The sequence below is a fragment of the Taudactylus pleione genome, unplaced genomic scaffold, assembly GCF_031769625.1.
Source record: "Taudactylus pleione unplaced genomic scaffold, aTauple2 ptg000378l, whole genome shotgun sequence".
Taxonomy (NCBI): domain Eukaryota; kingdom Metazoa; phylum Chordata; class Amphibia; order Anura; family Myobatrachidae; genus Taudactylus; species Taudactylus pleione.
This window is the reverse complement of record NW_028284779.1, coordinates 7,852,140-7,871,630: the sequence shown is the minus strand read 5'-3', so window position 1 is coordinate 7,871,630 and position 19,491 is coordinate 7,852,140. Positions and strand designations below refer to the sequence as shown.

General features: G+C 46.1%; 1 protein-coding gene across 4 annotated transcripts in view; it reads right to left on the bottom strand.

Moving 5' to 3' along the window:
- DAAM2 (dishevelled associated activator of morphogenesis 2) overlaps positions 1–19,491 on the bottom strand; it is a 319,828-nt gene that overhangs the window by 278,322 nt on the left and 22,015 nt on the right. Inside the window, exon 1 of one of the 4 annotated variants that reach the window (XM_088445366.1) lies at positions 12,137–12,196. The exons of 2 other annotated variants lie outside the window; for them this stretch is intronic. The gene's annotated coding sequence lies outside the window, so the exon portion shown is untranslated. Of the gene's footprint in view, positions 1–11,176; positions 11,217–12,136; positions 12,197–19,491 lie in introns of those variants that run through there. One more of the 4 variants, XM_088445365.1, reaches the window with a different exon arrangement.

The following is a 19,491-nucleotide window of genomic DNA, read 5'->3' as shown; positions in this document are numbered from 1 at the left end:
GCTTTATTTTATTTAATAATGTATTTTTTTCCTTTTAAACGTAATTTTGTTTTCTGTTTTTAAATATATTTTTTTTAACAATTTTTTTTCCCCAAATTTTTTTAGAAAATCTGCGCTGGAAGCTTGGAAACGTAAGTTGTGTCCCCAAACATCAAGCCTCAATACGCCACGTGGGACAAGATGCTTGGCGTGAGTGAGCATCGAGGTCCCGTGCACCTATGCTAGTGCCCGGCGTCTTTTTCATACGAAAATACGTCTTAGTCGCAATGCCTTTTCTTTGAAATGCACACTAGTGAGGCACCAAGGTGTCTCTATGTAAAAAGTCCAGCAGGTATGGGGAAAAACAATTTGTTTAAAATAATTTCCGTATAGTGGAACTTCCTAAGACCTGAAGGTGTTAAGTTTGGGAAAGCCAAACTAATTTCATACATAGATATTTGAAAGGATGAATGCAATTTACCAGTACCTGTGAAATGTGAGTTATATTTTGTGGTGAGAGGGGTTGTCTCTCACCTGAATTGCCCACATTCCTGTGGGATCAGCACCCTCCAAGGGAGGCTGGAGTAAAGCCTGTGTGTTCTGCATTAGCAGTGGAGGTGTATAATTCCAGGTTTTCACATTTACACAGACCCGGCTGGATTAATCACTGGAGCACAGCAAGGGGATAAAACTCTCACACACCGGATGCTCCTTGCTCCTGATGCCGGACAAACTGGCCAGGCGATAGGCCAGGGGTGGTGGTTATCATTAGGGTGCCAGGACCAGGAAGGTCCACAGACATTAGCACAAGGAGTGCTGGGACATTTACTTTTAGGTTTATTTGCTTATTTTCTGTTATGTGCCTGTGTGTATCCAGGCCTATGCTCACGTATGCTAAGGTGCAGTGTTTGCTGCCATTAAAAGCTAAGGTGCAGTGTTTGCTGCCATTAAAAGCCACTGCTTTACCAAGTACCTGCCTGTCTGGACTCAGTCCTCATTTCTATACACCATGTTACAATTTATATTTTAAGAGACCATTATACTGTAGGCTAAATCAGTTTGTATTTTAGGAAAGCCAACTGGCTTTCGGTGGTAGATATATTAAATAGGATTAAATTTGGTTAGCCCCTTGAAATTTAAGAAATATTTCTTTATATTTTGTGAGATAGTTTGATTGGTTAAGGGAATTTAGGGCGGGTTCGTACCCCCTGTGCTATTGTGTGTTTTATCCAGATAAAAGATGGGCCTGCGTGGCCTAAAACTGTACATCCTCTGACTCTCGGAGAGGTCTGTACATCTGACGAATACCTATAGGCTGTGGGGGAATTGTCTTTTTGAAGACATTGAGCAATAAACATCTTGCCTCTAAGATGATGCATCTACTTGTTTCTTGTGACCAACAGCATAGCGCAAAATGCTATTCCGTACCCCGGCTGTTCTAGATTGAGCCCAGTATCTTCAAGCTAAATCCCTCTGTTAGCTACCCTGCAGAGACTGATCCATGGTTAGGCATACCTGCCTACCCTCCCGATTTGGCCCTGGAGTCTCCTGAAAATCGGGTGCCACTCCCGGCCCCCAGAAAAGCAGGCAAGTCGACCCCCCCGGGTCCCCCGCAGTTACAACACAAATCGCGAATCGCGTCATCATGACCCCGCCCTCTGCCTTACAATGCCGGTAATCTCAGCATTGTACAGAGCGGGAGGTGGCAAAATGACGCCTTCATGTGACCTCGCTCCGCCCGCAAATGCCTGGTAATATGTCCGGCTGCATCCCCCTATGCAAGCCACCCCCCTCCTATGCCGACCTGTCTGTTCCCTCCCGGAGGGGGCAGCCAGAATGTCGGCAAGCATGTGGTGAGGGACGAGTAGAAGTAAGCCAACATTATCCAGAGAGTGTTGCAGCAGCACATACAGAGAAGTTAGTGGTTCCATGTGCCGATGGTAGGAACCTGGGTGGAAGTAAGCCGTTCCAAGTGCCGCTGAAGGAGTTTTGTGGTGGCAGCGCAATTGCATGGGCAGACTCAGAAACGCGTGGTTACTGACAGTAAGAGGGAATCCCTAATACCCCAAGATCTAGTGGGATCAAAATAACCTGTGTTTGCCTGGCGAGGTGGAGTCATCCAGTCATAACTCATATAAATGCTACTGACAACCTGGCACTCAGCTGTGTCCTGTGCAGTAATTCTACTTGTGACAGAATACGTTTTGAGAAAGGTTCTGGGTAGGACCAGGTAACAGAATGCTGTATGGTGTAGTTGCTGGGTGCAGGAGGTGCTGGGCAGGGTTTGATGACAGAATGATGCTTGGGGAGCAGTTGGGATGGTGACAGAATGCTATATGCGGGAGGTACTGGGCAGAGCAAGTGACAGGGAATGATGCATTGGGAGAATTAAGGCTGAGTGGGACAATGCTGACATAATTCTGTATATGGAGGGATGGGGTCAGCTGACGGAATGCTATATGGAGAGGGGGCAGCTAACAGAATGCTGTATGAGGTGGGGCCACCTGACAGAATGCTGTATGAGGTGGGGCCACCTGACAGAATGCTGTATGAGGTGGGGCCACCTGACTAATGCTGTATGAGGTGGGGCCACCTGACAGAATGCTGTATGAGGTGGGGCCACCTGACAGAATGCTGTATGAGGTGGGGCCACCTGACAGAATGCTGTATGAGGTGGGGCCACCTGACAGAATGCTGTATGAGGTGGGGCCACCTGACAGAATACCGCAAGGGCAAGATAGCCGCATGATGTGCTTCGATGTTACCGATATTTACGCAGGTAAGCGACCTTATACACATATGGGAAGGCAGTGGTGGGTGTCCTTATGCTCGGGTAGGCTTTGGAACTATTAGCATATTTTTGCAGCTGCGTTCCGTGTGAAATCACAGCTGCCATCTCACTAGCTTTCTTCTCTGAATCAGGCCCTGAGGCTGCTGAATGAGACCAGCTCCCAGGACCATGCTACATTCACCAGGTTGAGCTCCATATAATCTCCCCAGTGTTCCTGCATCTGCCCATCTACAAGTAAGTTAAATATTATATAAAGAGTCAATGAAATGCAGCCAGATCATTCTGCTGGTGTCTCAGCTCCCAGCCCAGGCAGGAGATGCATGGACAGCAGCCTTGCCTCCCTGCACACATTAAATTTTACACATTGACACATTTTGGATGCCATGTGGTGCGGCATACTATGTATTAGGGTGGTGTGGCATGCTATGTATTGGGGCACTATGGTGTGGCATGCTATGCTTTGAGGGCACTATGGTGTGGCTTGCTATGCATTGGGAGCACTACGGTGTGGTATACTATGTATTGTGGGCACTAAGGTGTGGCATACTATGTATTGGGGCACTACGGTGTGGCATACTATGAATTAGGCACTGAAGATGTGCATTTATCGGGGACTGATGGCATGTGGGAGGCCTAAGGGGCCATGAGTGAAGTTCTATAGAAGTTAACATATTTTGGTTGCGGACGATAGTCTCTCTCTTAAACTTTTAAACTGGCTTGTAGATTTTGGAAAAATTTGTCGATCCGTGCTTTGTGAGGTGGGCCCACCTGACAATGCTGTATGGGGAGCGATGGGGCCAGCTGATGGAATGCTATATGAAAAGGGGCTAGCTGGCAGAATGCTGTATGAGTAGGGGCCAGCTGGGGAATGCTGTATGAGGTGTGTCCAGTTGACAGAATGCTGTAAGAGAGGCGGGGCCAGCTGACAGAATGCTGTATGTGGTGGGGCCAGATGACAGAATGCTGTAAGGGAGGAGGGGCCAGCTGACAGAATGCTGTAACGGAGGAGGGGCCAGTTGACAGAATACTGTAAAGGAGGAGGGGCCAGCTGACAGAATGCTGTATGTGGTGGGGCCAGCTGACAGAATGCTGTTTGTGGTGGGGCCAGCTGACAGAATGCTGTAAGGGAGGAGAGGCCAGCTGACAGAATGCTGTATGTGGTGGGGCCAGCTGGCAGAATGTTGTATGGGGAGGTGACAGAATTCTGCATTGGGAATGGGATGGGGAAAGTTGCGTGCAGGAGAAATTCTGAATATATCTTTGTATAAAAAACAGAAAAAAACTTTTGCTATCGGCGCTAACTATAATATACTGCATCTTTGTATAAGCATGCTCCAACAAGCTCTTTGTCTATAGTATAACTAAACGTGAAATACTAATACTTGTAAATTATTTACCTAGCATAGATCATAGAGAAACAAAAGTATTTCCCTGTACGAGTATTTACCAGGAGTCATGGTGTTCTCCCTGATTACAATGCAGCCTGGCACAAGGAACTTCAGTTTACGCATGGATACAGAAAGATATTCGGCTGCACAAGTGTTACCCCTAGCAGTGACTGATGAGCTGCCAGGCTGCTCCCCTAAGTTGGTGGGGGGGGGTGGATACTAATAATTTCAGGACCCCCAGCAATCAGACACTTTAATGTCGCTAGACAAGCGGACGGGTTTTTAAAGCTCGACTCTCACATAAAGGATTAATACAAGATTTACGTCCTAATTCTCATACTTCATGTGCCTTGTCCAGCTGCACAATAAGAGTAGGCCGCAGCCTGGAGCCAGAGCAGAATGTCCCAGTGTTTCTCTGTAATACAGTCATTCCCTTCTTCTAAGAAGCCATCACTCTGCTTCCACTATAGCTCATCCCTGGAGAGAGGAAAAGGGGGAGAATGTGCAGGGGAGGCCCCATATGAACAGTCCGCATAGTCTTCCACATTCTAAAATAGCTCCATGGATATTAGGCTCCTGAGCACGTCGTGCATGTTAATCTCAGCGGAGCCTGCAGAACTACTGCCCCCATCAAGACAGGTTTATGGAATTCGATTAAACCATACTTTTGTACATTTACATTCCGTCTTAATATTAACTTACAGCCCAAAACATGAGATGATAAGAATTGCATTTAGCAGTCAGAAAAGGGACATTTTACTGAAAAACAGGGACATCTTTAAAACCAGAAAGTTACTGTGAGCTGACAACTTTGAGGTTTTAGACTTGTGTATTTACATTTATAACATACTATATTTTCACCCTTAATTATATCCAAGCAATTGATTTGTTTGAATTCTGCAAACCAATAACCCACAATACGTATGTTTGGGATTTATTGGTGTCACATGACCCATCTGGCATTTCTGCCAGTGTACAGAATGTGAAGCCGAATTAGCAGAATTATTATTATTATTTTATTTTTTTTGTAAGTAAATTTTATTGAAAAATGTTAGAATGCATGGACAAAAATAAGGCAGCAGTACAATGCACCGCAACAATAATATTGAAAAAGTACATACTATATAAAAATGGTTGTGATATAGCAACAGGATTAAAAATGCACATGATGCACAATTTAACGACAAAACATAATAAAAAGTAATAAATGTAGAAGAAAAATGAGAAGAGAGAAGAAACAGCAAATCCAGGCCCATCTGGTATCTCTGACCCTAGTATTTCACATGTCACTGAAATCACCTCGTCCCAGAAAACTCGCAAGACTGGACAGGACCACCAGATATGGAGTGGGGTCCCCAAATCCATACCATACCTCCAACAATCTGCAGGAACCCCAGGATACATCTTAGATAAAACGGACGGGCAACGATACGATCGGGATATGACCTCAAGAGTGAGTAGATTAGTGGAACTACTCCCAAGACTTGAAGTTTGGTAACATAGAAAAACTGTTCTCAATTAAGAAGAATTAGTATCTTTTAATGATAAGGTGCCACAAGGGTTCTGTAGTGCCGTACATAGTAGACCAGAGCATTCAGTAAGAAATGCTGAGTCCCACCCTCAGAAGAGTGCTGCATGCAGCGTTTTGCAGAGCATAGGTGCTCCTGTAGCAGAGGAGCGTTTTCCATAAAATGTTGGTGTTGAAATACTTCCCTACACATATTCAGCTTGTAACAAACCGACCTGACTACTAATCCAACATAACTACTCGCATGGATTTTAAAAGGACATTGAACGTATAAACCAAAGGAAACCAATGGCTATGTTGCAATAATAGGGGTTTACTCACACAGCCCCGGCCCCAACTATCTCCTCAGAAATCTGATAACCCACCTGGCTTATTAGGTTGTGACGGATGATGTCATGCAGCTGAATAAGGGTCTGTGCACTAGAAACACTGCAACAAGCCCTATTACTACACTGGCACCTTTGCTGACACAGTGAGAACGAGCACCAGCTCCTGTTGTTTTGGCTCTAGGTCTGACACCACTCGAATGAAGAGATGTGTTATAACTTGGGAAGTCTGTGCAAATGAAAGCCATGAAGGTGGCTTTGCACCAGAACATGACCGCTGGAATTTTGGGCTATTGATAATCTGTAGACACACACACTCATTGATTTTGCTGTTGGATATTCTTCTTGTGACCAATTAATCATATAAGTGGATAAGGTTTAATGCTGCCTCCTTGTACTTGTGTTTCAAGATGGCGTCTCTTAGTAAAGGAGTGTGGTATGTCGATAGGTGGTTCAGTCCGCAAGCACTAGCGATCGCCGCCCGTGTGCAGTTACCTGATCTGGAGCATTTGCAGAAGCCAATTTCTTTAGCGCGTACGCAGTATGCTGAATTCCGCCAGATCCGTGCGCATCGCGTTTTGTATGCGACTCAGAATCAGCCCCTATAAGTGTATTGGGGATTCCTCTAAGTAACCAGATAGCATGCTGTGTCAGCTATATCACCTGTCAGAATTACCTCATTTTTGTCGGCAGGTTTGTAGCGGTAAATAAACCCGCCACTAAGTAATTTTGGGGTTTCTATAGCTCTAATGTTCTATTCTATTGAAAAGTCTGGTTTCTCAGCGCGTATACAGCGGTTTGGGTTCTAGTAAATCATCAGGATGCAAAAACCACCCAAAAAATAAATCTGCCACTCAATAGATTTACGGCCTGATTCATCAAGGAACGCAGTTGCTAATATGCACGCAATCAGTCGATTGTTGCGTACTGCGCATATGTATGCATTACTGCGCGTGTGCGAACTAGCATTTGCGATCCAAACTGCAATTGAGGACGGTGCAGCAGACTCAGAGCACAGTGATTGACAGGAAGTGCCGTTTGTGGGTGGTGACGTGGGGGTGGTCGGGCGAACGCAGGCGTGCCAGTGCATTGCAACGCCGTTGCAGGGGCGTGCATAAATTATCCACTTCGTGGCAATACGCAGCCTGAGGCCTCATAGTGTACGCTGAAGTAAGCAATTCCTGAGTGAGGTCTGACCTGCCTTATCTGTGCGTATGGGTCCGATGTTACAGATTAATTCGCTATGTTCCCCTAGTATACGGATGTGTGTAAGGGGAAGTGGGCGTCCTTATGTTAGGCTGCGATCCCAATGCAATTGCAAACATTTGCATTTCACTGCTGATATTAGGAACTGCGTAGCGTGCGTTCTAGCAGAATAGCGATCCTTGCTGAATCAGGCCATCAGTCCGCAGTGACATCCCAGGAGGACAATTGCATTGTAATAGCAGGTAAGAAGTATCTACATATACTGTAGTACCGTAGTCAGCTTAGTACACAAATTACAAACTGTGGCCCTCATTCAGAGCCGCTCGCTATTTGCGGTCGTTCGTTCTAAAACAAGGGGTGGCTATTCAAATGAACCGTTTGCTAATTGCGGTCTGTTCACGCCTCTAAGTCTGAACGAGCGAGCAAAACTTGCGGTTGTAATTTTGAAAAATACGCCCCCTTGCCGCTCGCACCATACGTCATGTCCGCTATTTATTAGATTAATCGAGTACATCGAACAGCGTATGAACTGCTCGCTATTCTTGTGGCTGGTTTTTTCAACCGCTATTTTGCGAGCAGTTCTGAGTAAAAAAAAAACAAGTGACGTGGTCAATGACGCTGCTGTATTAATTATGCACTCCCTTAAAACGCCCGTTTTGACCTTTAAGCACGCCTGTGTTCGAATTCCACACCCCCGTTTTCAAGCACCTTCCCCTGTTAGCACCCACATACGCCTCCTTCTGTCACTCAAAATAGCAGGCATTCGCTATATAGCGTACAAACGAATTTCAGCCGCACTGACTGGTTCGCGCATGCGTATTAAAATCTGTACGCATGCGCAGATGTGCGAACATCGGTCAGAACGAACGAGCGGCCGCCTACGAGCGGCTCTGAATCAGGGCCTGTGTGTACAATTATCCTGCAATTATTTGCAGACATCAAGCAGAGTATATGATGAATATTTTAAATCCTATTTGTTGGTAACATTTAAATCTAAATAAAACCATAATATACTACTAATAATTATCTATCATGACAGATGTACCCCCCTATCCGTCTCCCATGCTTGCTGATAGCTAGCCAGTGGTCTTATCTTTATATTCTATATACTTACTATAAAGCGACAGAGAGCTGCGTCTGGATCGGTCCCCTTGCAGATAAGAAGAAGCGTATCTGAATTCCTAAAATCCATGAGAATGTTGAATGGAATCTGAGCGCAATGTGGGAGACCCTGCAGATGGCAGGTATCTATGAAGCCGGAATTGGGGTCCCTGAGGAAGTGGGAGACCCTGTAGATGTCGGGTATATCTGAAGCCCAAGGCTTCAGAGTAGGGGTCCCTGGGGAAGTGGGAGACTATATTATTGGCAGCGCTTGGAATGAAGATAACCGTGCTCAGCGGGCCGGTGGTGCGGAGACATTAAAGGGGTTTGTATACTGCAGAATATCTCCACAGAAACCTGGCTCTGGTCAGGGCTGGCAGATCCGTGCCAGCTTCCCGGCAGAAGACTCCTCACTGTGAAAGACAGGCTGTGCCACTTTACCCGCTTGTGTCAACAAAGGCCTCGCTGACTGCTGGAGAAAGGGCGCTGCCAAACATAAAGGAAGCTGTGTGAAAATGACACTTAAAGGTGCAGAGAATCAGCTGCTGGTATAATCATCCACTACAGACGTGGGGATCAGGCAGCTAATTCAGATACTCTGTGGTGTAACAGCTGCGATAAGGACACAACATGCCCGAGAATGTATGGGCTGCAATGTTACGGTTATTATTATATTTATAAACTCATAAATAGTATCTATAGAAGGTGAGTTGTGATGTCATTGCTTTATTAGGAAAGAGTTTGTATTAGAAGGAATAATTCACACTGCCCTACTAGACAATAGATTTCTGTAATCTGTTAAATACACAGGGCCTGATTCAGAGCCGCTCGTTCGCTCCGAGCGATGTTTGCCCAACTGCGCATGCGTACGGATCGTTATACGCATGTGCGAACCAGTCAGTGCGGCCTAAAATCGTTTGTTCGCTAAATAGCGAATGCCTGCTAATATGAGTGACAGAAAGAGGCGTTTGTGGGTGGTAACAGGGGAAGGTGCTTGAAAACGGGGAGTGGAGATCCGATCGCAGGCGTGCTTAAAGGTCAAAATGGGCGTTTTATGGGTGTGCATATTTAAAACAGCAGCGTCATTGACCACGTCACTGGGTTATTTTAGAGCCAGAACTGCTCGCAAAATTGTGGTAGCAAAAACCAACCACAAGAATAGCGAGCAGCTCATACCCTGGTCGATGTACTCGATTAAGCTAATAAATAGCGGACATGACGTAGGATGCGAGCGGCCAGGGGGCGTAGTTTCCCAAAAAACGTCCGCAAGTTTTGTTCGCTCGTTCAGACCTAGAGGCGTGAACAGACCGCAAACAGCGAACGGTTGATTTGAATAGCCACCCCTATTTTCTGGACGAGCGAGCGCAAATAGCGTCCGGCTCTGAATCAGGCCCACAATTCCACAGTAACATCTAATATCTAAATAAATGGCAGTGAGAAAGGCCTATGGCAGCTACTGTAATCAGAGTAACCAATCAGACATCTGTTTTCATGGTATAACTACATCTAGACAGATAGAATCTACCTTATGATTGCTTGTTATGGTTTTATTGCAGATTTGAGTCTTTGAGCAGTGTCAGTAAACCGCGGCGGCCCCTACCTCTATCTCCCAGGAGGTCTGGTGCCCTTTGCTGGACCGCTCTGAAATGTATGCATGTGAGAGGTCGCAATCCCGCACATTTGTACAAATCAATAACCAGGTTTCTAGGGACTGCATCGTTAGATTGGGCTGACGTTATAGCAGTGGAGTAGCTTCCCATTGCAAGCACTCTCTGGCAATTGCAGTCCTCGGGGCAGGGGTGCCGATTGGGGGAGCGGGTACTAATTACCCGGGCTTGTTGGAGGGGCCCTAGGGCAACTTACCTGTCAGCAGCCCAATACTCACTGCTGTGTGCTGGGCTGCAGTGGGACCAGGGAGACTGCTTCCCCTGAGCAGCAGCAGCAGTCTCCTCTGCCTGTGGGGCAGAACGATCACACTGATCATGTCCCCCACGCTTGGATTTGCGCACGGTGCTGCAAATAGGGTTATCTATTTTGAGGGGCATGGCCACACCACCTGTGATTAGGACATGCCCCCCCCCGAAGCAATGGGGCCCGGGCTGACTCTATGGCCGAAGTCACTGTCACTGCTAGGCAGTCTCTGCAGGTGGTGAATGTTACTGGGGGGGGACTGCAGCCCCTAGGTAAAATCCACGACTGCTAGTAATAATCCTTCACCGCCATTATAAAGAGCAGGTATAGCCACTATTTAATATGAATATATATGCAAGCTATATTACAGAGATGAATAATGTAAATGAAAAAGTTAAATGTTTATACGTAACTAAATATGATGTCAGATTGGTCATGCACCTGCATAGTAATCATACTCGCCTATGTTTTGAGCCTCCCCTTCAGGAGATCCCTGTTGGTGAGGTACAGTAGGTGGGCAGGAATGATTCCGGGTCAGCCACTGCATTCTCTGTATCAGATCACAAGATTCAGGACACTGATAAAAATGTGGGGAGAGCTTCCGCTGTCTGTACTGGAGTGTGGAGGTAATACGTTCCTTACTAACAGCGGCTATGGAGTCTGGGTAACACTGTACAGCATATTTTACCTTCAAGCTTCATATATGAAAAGTCCAATGTTGTTGTTTAGCGGTCCTTTAAACTTAACAGTGTAATGGAAAGGAATTGCCTAATGGATCTAAATATACTGGGGTCACTAAAGTGGAGTGTGTAAATGTAGAAAGTGTGTAGCGTCTTTACTCGGTCCCTGCAGATATGTTATATACTGTTTTATTGTGTAACATAACCTGGCCCAGCTGTACTGCCCTGTCACTGCGCATCTGACCTCCTGTGTACATTATACATACCGGCTGAATGGACGCGCGTTTCCTGAGCTGTGTCACTGGCTTCCCGGGCTCAGCTGTTTATGTCCCTGGATAAGTATCGTATATATAAATACAGGAACTCTGTCATTCCGTCCATTAAGTGACAGCTACACAGAACTAATACACATCCAGCGCCGTGAATGGTAACCTTAGCCCAGGTCACATTAATTTCTTCCATGAAAATAATGTACTGTCAGTACAAACATCCAGAGAACTTTATATAAAATGTCTTTCTCCACCAGTGCACATGAATGCATTTACATAGTAAGAAAACAATGCAAAGTGTCTATACAGTATACTACCTTTCATAGAAATCTAAACGGAATATTAGGGCTGATTACATCTACTATAGCTTAGGCAAACAGTCATTAACCCTTCATTATCATCAGTCATTAACCCTTCATTCATTAACCCTTCATTATCATCAGTCATTAACCCTTCATTATCATCCTTCTACATTAACCCCTCTCACCATCATTTCAACCCTTTACAATTTAACCCTTCACCATCCATCATTAACCCCCTTTAATCAACGTCTAACTTTAGCCCTTCATTATAATTTGAAATTAACCCCTTACCATCAATACTCTTCTCATCACCATCAGACATTAATTCTTTATCAGCCATTCACCCTCTCATCATTGTTCTGCATTAACCCCTGGTCATCCATTATTACTCTCCTCTCATCACCATTCCACATTAACCCCTCATATTCCATCATTAACCACATTTCACCACCACTCCCCTTTTAACCCACACATCTTCCTAATATTGACACGACCACATCTCCTTCCCCCTCGCACACCCAGGCAAAGGGGAGATAAAAGTACACACGTCCCCCTCTGAGTGCGGTCACTAGTCCCTGATGAACTGATCGGCAGAATTTAGGGCCAGTCCTGTACACAGCTCCTTACGGTACGTACAGGCGACAGGTGCACTTACATTGCTATTTTCCTGGATGATCCTGTGATGAGAGACCAGTTCTCCGATACAGTAACAGTGGGAGCTTGCTCTACGGCTCTGATAGTTGTTTATCTCTGTTACAGATTGTTTCCACTCTCAGTGCCAGTGAGCGGGCACTAATGTGTAACGAATGCCCAGCCTTGGCACATATAACAGACCCCTCTTTATCTAAGCCTCTGCCTGCCCAGCGGCAGCAAACAGTTACTGGGCCTGGATTGCACAGGCGTGGGCAGAGGCAGCTCTGTGCGGCCCATGGAGATTGTTCCCTGCTGGCTGCTAACCTCCCGTTCTGTAAGGTGTACTTACTGTAAGTTCCTCATCTTCCTATGCAGCATAGACTGCCTTCCCAGGAATCTATATCTGCCCCCATTGTGAGTACTTTCACCTTATATGAAAGATACTTGTAATTGGAATCAGGGACCACGATTGCAGAGACTTTCCTCACTCTTGTCTCCATATCACAGGATACAATCTATTAACACCGTGGGGCCTATTTATCAAGCCTTAAAGCGATTCTAAGCATGTTTTCTATGTAACAAATGTCTAATACATCTTCTGCTTTCACCAAAGTAACCATGAATAGTGCATGTCCCCTTATTCTAAAGGCCCCCATATATCAGCAATTGATTGCAGCAATCGTGCAATTTGCAATCGATTGTGTATAAAAATCTTTCCCTTTTTCAATCGATTGTGGCAATTCTGCAATCGATTGAAAAAGGGAAAGATTTTTATACACAATCGATTGCAGATTGCACGATTGCTGCAATCAATTGCTGATGTATGGGGGCCTTAAACAGGGACTGTAGTCTGGAGCAATTGATCAAACGGCAAAAACCTATTGTTAGGACATGATTGGAGAGGGATCTACTGATCCCACCCCTGCAGGCTGGACAGTGCGCATGCATTGAGCAATGGTCACAGATGCACAACCGGGTCACAACCCAGAAGTTCGTTCTTTTGCCACTACGATCAGCAAGTGAGGAAAGAACTATCACTGTCAATACAGGCATTGCCGGCAGTCCGTTACCGGATGTGCTGTCCCGGCATGACGTGTCTTTAGTGCTGGCTGTAGGCAACTCACAGAGGGCCTGATTCAGAAGCGGACGCAATGGCGATTTTTACGCAGATCAAGCCATTGTTTGCCACAGAGGAGCCATTATCAAAGTGAGTAGTCAGCGTTTGGGGGAGGTAACGGGGGGGTGGCTAATAAAATGCAGGCGAGTCTGACATGGACACGCATAAATTAGCGCTTGCGGCCTCCTACGCAGCATGAGAGCTCTCTGCATGTCAGGAGAGTTGCCAAGTCTGCGGCTGGTCAGATCTGCCACAAGGGCAGGACGGGCGCTCGATGTACGTCGAATTTAATTATACGGCGGATGTATGCTCGGGTAAGCTTTATAAATATTAGCCTATTTTCGCAGCTGTGTTCCGTGCAGAATCGCAGCTGCGATCACAGCGTCCGTCTCTGAATCAGGCCCAGAGTTACCAAGTCCCCCTTAAATCCAGAGATTGTACACATTGTATATCTAGCGCTACATGTGTCCCTGACAATGTTACACTATTACACATTTACTGTATTGGGTTCTGTGAAATACATATTCACATTCTCTATGCGTAGACCGTACGATAGATATGAGATAGATAAATAGGTGACAGATATGAGACAGATAAGTAGGAGATAGATATTAGCATACTCTGGTGCATCCTTACCTTGTATAAATCAGCTCATAACACCAGTGAGTAATATCAGACATGAATAAATCTAGTCCCTGAAGCCACCGCACACATCCATAGAATTATCCCCAACACATGACATGGCCTCTCCACAACTCACTGTACGAGAAGTGGCAGCAAGAGTTGAATACGGCTGATTTCAAGGCCACCAGTCTGTTTTTGGTCTGATACAGTTCCCTCCTGCGTACGTTGCCATGCTGATCATTCCATATGTCCCCGCTCGCCCTGACCCTGCATCTCCCTGACACTACAGAGCTGTGTGAGGGACCTCATTATCCAGCACATGCTGGACTTGGACACCTTCTATACCACCTACAACACCAATGTTTCTAATATTAACCAGCAGCATGTCTGTAACCCATATACTGGGGGTTTGTGTGTGTCTGTCTGTCTGTCTTGGGGGGTGTGAGAGCAGATTTCCAAAATGTTTCTCATTAATGCAAAATGTAATCTTGGAACAGGCTTGGTCAGAATATGCATGGGCGCCTAACTGAAACTATGGGCACCTAACTGAAACCATGGGCGCCTAACTGAAACCATGGGCGTCTAACTGAAACCATGGGCGCCTAACTGAAACTATGGGCGCCTAACTGAAACCATTTTCTAAATAAAGGCATAATACTAAAATCACAGAGGTTACAATGATAACATGGATCATTTTATAAACACACAAAATGAGTGTGCAGTACATAGACTTACAGGGGAACCTGTGAGGCTGGGAAGAATATATATAATATATACAAATGTATATATATTATATCTTTTTCTTTTCTACTATATAAAAGCGAAAATTTGTCCTTCTGTCTTTCTATACAAATCCACAGTTTACAAGCCAAGATTGTGAAATTTTACATAAGGGCGTATTAAAACATGGCGCAGGAACCTAAAAAAAAAATTTGAAATCAGAATTAATTACTGTTAATTTTTAATTAATTAAAAAACACAATTTTTGCATAGCATTCGCCCTCTACAGGTCAGGTACAGAATTAGAAAAGGATTTAGGGGGTCATTTAGACCTGCTCACGAGCGCAGGACGCTCGCAAGCAGGTCGATGTTCCCCCACTGCGCATGCGCACAACGGAGGGAGCTCCGTCGTTCGCATGCGTGAGACCCGGCGAGCGACGGGCTCTCCATCGCTCCGGGTCTCGCACCAAAGGGGGCGTGCTGTCGATGTTGATTGACAGGACGCCCCCTTTGGTGGGCGTGGCGGGGGCATGCCTGCCAGACGGAGGCGTTCCCATGGGAACGCCTACCGTCTGAAGCCGGCCCCAATGACATCACTAGTGATGTCAGTGGGAGTGATTTTGGCTCTGATAGAGCCAAAATCACTCCAGGGCTTGCGGCAGCGAGACCCTACCGCAGGGTCTCCGTCGCAAGCCCGATGGTCGCGATGGTCAAGGCCATCGCGACCATCATCATGGACGCTCGCATATGCTGTGGGTGGTCACCCACAGCTATGCGAGCGGCCAGGAGGCCGCTCCATTTTCATGGAGGAGGGCCCTGATTCAGAGCGAGCGCTCTGGTCAGAGCGTTCGGCTCTGAATCAGGCCCTTAGCTTGATCTCTCATGGTTCTACACCTAAAACACCAAAGAAGAATAAAAGCATTGTCCTGTTTGGTTTATTGTTAGATGCAGATTTGGACACCATTCTTCTTGGGCCATCTGCAAGGTCAATAATAAAAATATTAAAATATTATTTTTGTTTCATTTCATAATTTGAGTTTATAACATGCATTACTAAGGAATACAGCTGTGTGGCATACTGTATAATGAATTGTGGAACATAACATATTATGAATTTGTTATGAGGCAGAGTATGATTTTGGGGCTCTGCTGCGTGGCATAGTATAAATTAGCGTCACTAATATGTGGCGTAGTATGAATTGGAGGGAGCAGGGGTGGTGGGTGAAATGTTGCTTAGGGCGCCCAGACACCTTGCACCGGCCCTGTTTAGTTCTGCAGTCCGCAGGCCTTATTATTATCAATGAGCTCTATCTACGGTCTGCTCCCTATGTACCAAACTTCTAAATGGCCCAGAGATAGTCATAGGTCCGTACAGTATTAGCCTTTTTATCACCTCAGCCACGTGTCTAGACAGGGAAGTAGTTATGTGGCCGCCGGTCACAATCCTGACAGCAGAATGCCGGCTACGGAATTATGATAGGCATCAAAATACCGATGCCTATCATAAGCCCTACGCTGGAATCCAGGACGACACGTGCCCGAACGAGGTAAGTCCAGGGTGCCCGTCTTGTCAGCTGCGGGGGGGAGGGTTAGGTTTAGGGCAGTTAGCGGGGTTAGCGTTAGGTTTTGGAAGGGTGGTTAGGGTTAGGCACCCTCAGGGAGAGGTTAGGGTTAGGCCCGCCGGGAGGGTTAGGATTAGGGAGCAGTATTGGGGGGGTTAGGCACCCCCGGGGGGGGGCGTTAGGGTTAGGTACTAGGGGGGGAGGTCAGGGTTAGGCACTTGGGAGTAGTTAGGGTTAGGCACAAATCAGGGAGGTTTAGGGGGGGGACAGGGGAGGTTAGCATACTTACCTGTCTCTGTCGGGATTTGCATCCTGTCGGGCAGCCGCTGCCGAGATTTGAACCGCCGGCATTTCAAACCCATTCCGTCTAGACGTTACTGTTGCACTGCATATATTTGGTTCCCAATTTCTGTCCTGTCCACAGGACAGAAAATGGGCCAAGTTTGAGGGAAAAAGACAAATATCCTAATCTGTCTTGGTTTGTTGGGAAACACTAGAGGTGACTTACAAAGCATCGAACGTCCAAGAGTCATCACAAAATAACTGAAAGGGGCGGTACTGGGCGGAGGTTGGACTTGGATGCGACATTTACACAGATTTCCCTGCCCCTCCGCACACCTGGGTGTACAGCAAGTGTGCATAGTATCTACTGAAACCAGCCTGCAAGTGTCTGGATGTGACTGCAGGGGTTGGGGGGACAGAGGAGTTGCACCATCCTTCTACAGTTAGCAGCTCATTTTTCTAGGAGGACACAAAGAAGGCAGGGCTAGCATGGCCCAGAGACTCGGATCGTTATAAGGAGAGTAGGGCAATGTACCAGCTGGTGTCATGATATAGCAGAGTGGAAGGGTCTTTGTAAGGGAAAGGCAGAACAGAATTTGTGAGATTGTCAATTATTCTTATTAGCTTCCAGAGAGAGCATTGGCGCGCCCCCCTCCCCCCATTTTTTAAAATAGGGACATAAGATAGTGCACCTGAAAAAAGGCCATGGCCTCATGGGGAAGGGCCAGGGAAGAGATAGGGGAGGCCAGGAGATGCTGGGGATGAAGTAAGAGGAAGCTACAAGTGAGAATGATAATAATCAGAAAAATTGACAGGCCCAAACAGCGCCCCCTGCCCTGCAGTGCCCTGTGCCATGGCACTTGTCGCACCACCCTAGTTACGGCACTGCCACTGTATACAGTTAACGTGCACCTCTGAATCAGATCTTTGGACATCTATAGCTAATGCAGATTTACAATTTATGCACTTCTACCATATAAAAGACCTCTAATCCTTAAACGGAAAATAACATTTGCGAATGTCACAAGAAGCTTTTTCATATTCAATAAGGAGAAATATAGAGGAGTCTGCTGGCTATGCTGTAGAATGTTTTGTAGTGCCATGCGCCTATTTTGCTGCAATACGTCCCCTTTATACTAGGAAATGAATGGATTTGCAGACCAAGATGGCAGAGTTAGAGGGGGCCAAATCTGTTGATAAGAGGAACTGGGATGACTGAGGAGATCCTTGCTGAATGCTGGCTGGCATTTCACCCATTTGCATCAATGAGATTTTCTGGGACTGCAACATTTTTATCTCCCAGCAACAGGACTTAATATTTATATATCCTCGGACGTTGCGGAGATTGGGCCTTGACCTATATATAAATAAATAGGACACTATTGGCACTTTGTTGAACCAATTTGAAATCACGAGCTACGAATCTCTGACCTAGTCCAGGATGACTTGTTCAGTACTTAGGAGACGCAGGTATCTCTTCACAGTTACACACACAACAGTTCTCGATGCAAGATATTATTTACAGATTTAGTGGAAATCTTCCAGCTGCTGTCTCCCATGAGATGAAATGTTAATGGGAAAAGTCTGTTATGTCTGAATGAGAGTCGGCACTGTGTCCAGGTGTCAGACCTACACCCGACATGCAGGATTAAGAATTAGATTATATCATACACAGCCCCCACCTTGCCCGATGTGAGAAGAACACAGTATTGGATAGAGGTTACTGCACCAGCTGGTGTCCATATATATACACAGTATATATATATATATATATATATATATATATATATATACACACACATTGCAGGTCAGGACAAGCACAGGATGACATTTTCTCGGTGCTAGTGATACTAAGAATGAATTATTCTGATGCAAGTGAATGTATGTATATGTTACATCTGTCCATAGGGGCCTATTATGAAACTTCTCTCCCATGAAAATTATTTTTGTTAGTATCAGTGCTGGGATCCTGCGTTCAGTTAAGTAGCACAGGTTACCGTTGTCCCTGTTTTTTTTTTCAATGGGAAGTGCGGCCTTCTCCAGTCTTTCATTAGACAGGGTAAGCCTTTAGGCTACTTTTGCAAGGACTCCTTTCTGGAGAGCTCTTCATATAAATAGGCTCACAGACACAGTATCGCTACTATTTTCTCGGCCTGATTAAGCAAAGAAAGCACAGGAGAGAACGCACGCACTTGGCCGATGTCTCTGTATTGTGCATGCGTAGGCATCGCACTGCGCGTGTGCGAACTACCCGGTGTGAGCTGGTAAGCGTACGCTGACTACACGCAGCATGTACGCAGACCCCTTCCGATGTTGACTGACAGGAAGTTCCGTTTGTGGGTGGTGACGGAGGGGTGGTCGTGCGAACGCAGGCGTGCCTGTGCGTAGGGGCGTCCATAATTAAGCCAGTGCGGCGATGGATGCAGTGATGAGACTCCGTGCTCACAGGGAGTTGTCAAGGTCCTGTGCGAGGTCTGGTCAACCACTATTATGCAAATGTGGTCGATGGTTCTCGATGTTACCGATGTTTACGCTATCTTGCGTACTGATCAGGCTGTGAGTAAAGGGAGATGGGCTTTTTAATATGGGGCTGGGCATCTGCATCTTGTGCTGCGGTTTCCGTGCGTATGCATTTTATTTGCATATTCTCTCAGCGGCTGGGTGCGTGCGTCTGCTAGCGTGCGTTCCTGGCTGGATCAGGCCCTCTGTTCACTGGGATCTGTTCTTGGTGGAGCCACTGTTCTGGCGTGAGCCCCTTAATAAATATCCCTGCAGCAATAAGGTATAATTATCGGGCTGTACCACCCTTATTAATAAATAGGCCCATAGTGTTGTAGAAAGGTTGGCTAATGAAAGTAGGGGAGAGGTTGGTGAACTGCAACTCTCAGCTGACTGGAAAGTCACCTAGAAGACTGCAAACTATTCACTCAGAGCTATGAAACTTTAGGCATCCAGCCTTCCGTACTCCAGAGTGATGCCAAAAGAGAATTATTAGGGCATGATTCAGCAAAGACGCACACAATCGGTCGATTAATTCGCATTGCGTTTGCTTCGCTGTGCGTGAACTAGCAA